Source organism: Mustela erminea, chromosome Y, assembly GCF_009829155.1.
Source record: "Mustela erminea isolate mMusErm1 chromosome Y, mMusErm1.Pri, whole genome shotgun sequence".
Lineage (NCBI taxonomy): Eukaryota > Metazoa > Chordata > Mammalia > Carnivora > Mustelidae > Mustela > Mustela erminea.
Window position 1 is genome coordinate 4,721,569 of NC_045636.1, and position 3,447 is coordinate 4,725,015.

Consider the following 3,447-nt stretch of genomic DNA (forward strand, 5'->3'; position numbering starts at 1 on the left):
GACAATCTGGAAGAAATGGATGCATTTCTAGAGACATACAAACTACCACAACTGAACCAGGAAGAAATAGAAAACCTGAACAGACCCATAACCAGTAAGGAGATTGAATCTCTGAGCAAACAACAGCCCAGGGCCAGACGGCTTCCCAGGGGGATTCTACCAAACGTTTAAAGAAGAACTAATCCCTATTCTCCTGAAACTGTTCCAAAAAATAGAAATGGAAGGAAAACTTCCAAACTCATTTTAGAGGCCAGCATCACCTTGATCCCAAAACCAGACAGGGATCCCATCAAAAAAGAGAATTACAGACCAATATCCTTGATGAACTCAGATGCAAAAATTCTCACCAGAATACTAGCCAATAGGATTCAACAGTACCTTAAAAGGATTATTCACCACGACCAAGTGGGATTTATCCAAGGGCTGCAAGATTGATTCAACATCCGCAAATCAATCAATGTGATACAATACATGAATAAAAGAAAGAACAAGAACCATATGATACTCTCAATAGACGCTGAAAAAGCATTTGGCAAAGTACAGCATCCCTTCCTGATCAAAACTCTTCAAAGTGTAGGGATAGAGGGCACATACCTCAATATTATCAAAGCCATCTATGAAAAACCCACCGCAAATATCATTCTCAATGGAGAAAAACTGAAAGCTTTTCCGCTAAGGTCAGGAATATGGCAGGGATGTCCATTATCACCACTGCTATTCAACATAGTACTGGAAGTCCTAGCCTCCGCAGAGAACAAAAAGCAATTAAAGGCATCCAAATCGGCAAAGAAGAAGTCAAACTCTCACTCTTTGCAGATGATATGATACTATATGTGGAAAACCCAAAAGACTCCACTCCAAATCTGCCAGAACTTGTACAGGAATTCAGTAAAGTGTCAGGATATAAAATCAATGTGCAGAAATCAGTTTCATTTCTATACACCAACAACAAGACAGAAGAAGGAGAAATTAAGGAGTCAATCCCATTTACAACTGCACCCAAAACTGTAAGATACCTAGGAATAAACCTAACCAAAAAGGCAAAGAATCTATACTCAGAAAACTATAAAGTACTCATGATAGAAATTGAGGAAGACAAAAGGAAATGGTAATATGTTCCATGCTCCTGGATTGGAAGAACAAATATTGTGAAAATGTCTATGCTACCTAAAGCAATCCACATATTTAATGCAATTCCTATCAAAATACCATCCATTTTTTTCAAAGAAATGGAACAAATAACCCTAAAATTTATATGGAACCAGAGAAGACCTCGAACAGCCAAAGGAATATTGAAAAAGAAAGCAAAAGTTTGTGGCATCACAATTCTCAACTTCAAGCTCTATTACAAAGCTGTCATCATCAAGACAGCCTGCTACTGGCACAAAAACAGACAAATAGATCAATGGAACAGAATAGAGAGCTCAGAAATAGACCCTCAACTCTATGGTCAACTGATCTTCGACAAAGCAGGAAAGAATGTCCAATGGAAAAAGACAGTCTCTTCAACAAATGGTGTTGGGAAAATTGGACAGCCACATGCAGAAAAATGAAATTGGACCATTTCCTTACACCACACATGAAAATAGACTCACAATGGATAAAGGACCTCAATATGAGAAAGGAATCCATCAAAACCCTTGAGGAGAACACAGGCAGCAACCTCTTTGACCTTAGCTGCAGCAACATCTTCTTAGGAACATCACCAAAGGCAAGGGAAGCAAGGGAAAAAATGAACTATTGGGATTTCATCAAGATCAAAGCTTTAGCACAGTAAAGGAAACAGTTAACAAAACCAAAAAACAACTGACAGAATGGGAGAGGATATTTGCAAATGACATATCAGATAAAGGGCTAGTGCCCAAAATCTATAAAGAACTTATCAAATTCAACACCCAAAGAACAAATAATCCAATTAAGAAATGGGCAGAAGACATGAACCGACATTTCTGCAAAGAAGACATCCAGACGGCCAACAGACACATGAAAAAGTGCTCCACTTCACTCGGCATCAGGGAAATACAAATCAAAACCACAATGAGATACTACCTCACACCAGTCAGAATGGCTAAGATTAAGAAGTCAAGAAATGACAGATGCGGGTGAGGACGCAAAGAAAGGGGAACCTTGCTACACTGTTGATGGGAATCAACAGTTGATGGTGCAGCCACTCTGGAAAACAGCATGGAGGTTCCTCAAAAAGTTCAAAATAGAGCTACCCTATGACCCAGCAATTGCACTATGGGTATTTACAAATTGATACTACTACCAAAGATACAAATGTAGTGATCCGAAGAGGCCTGTGTACCCGAGTGTTTACAGCAGCAACGTCCACAATAGCCAAACTATGGAAAGAGCCTAGATGTCCATCAACAGATGAATGGATAAAGAAGATGTGGGATATATATACAATGGAATAATATGCAGCCATCAAAAGAAATGAAATCTTGCCATTTGCAACGACATGGATGGAACTAGAGGGTATCATGCTTAGTGAAATAAGTCAATCGGAGAAAGACAAGATCTCTCTGATATGAGGAAGTGGAGAAGCAGCATGGGGGGTTAGGGGACTATGAGAAGAATAAATGAAACAAGATGGGATTGGAGGGAGACAAAACATAAGTGACTCTTAAGCTCACAAAACAAACAGAGGGTTGCTGGGGGGAGGGGAGCCAGAAGAGGGGGGTGGGGTTATGGTCATTGGGGAGGATATGTGCTATGGTGAGTGCTATGATGTGTGTAAACCTGGTGATTCACAGACCTGTACCCCTGGGGATAAAAATACATTATGTGTTTATTAAAAAATAAAAATTAAAAATTAAAAAAGTAGTTTGAACTAAATGAAAATGAAAACACAACTTATAAAAATTTGTGGGATGGGGAAAACACTACATAAAGGAAACTTTATAGCATAAAATGTGTATGTTAGAAATGAATAATAATTTAAAATCAATAACTTAAACCTCCACCCGAAGAAGCTAGAAAAAGGAGAGAAAATTAAAATCAAAGTAGAAAAAAGATGTAATGAGAATTAGAGTAGAAATCCACGAAGTTGAAAACAATAACCAATAGTAAATAAATGAAACAATTGACACGTGAGAAGCAAAAAATTTCATAAAATCAGCTAAACTTTATTTTTTTTTGAAGATTTTATTTATTTATTTGACAGAGAGAGATCACAAGTAGGCAGAGAGGCAGGCAGAGAGAGAGAGAGGAGGAATCAGGCTCCCTGTTGAGCAGAGAGCCCAATGTGGGACTCGATCCCAGGACCCTGAGATCATGACCTGAGCCGAAGGCAGCGGCTTAACCCACTGAGCCACCCAGGCGCCCCTAAACTTTATTTTTTTAAGATTTTTAAAAATTTATTTGACAGAGATCACAAGTAGGCAGAGAGGCAGGTGGGGGAGGGTGACGGGGGGGTTCTTGATCTCAGGATCCTGAACTCAT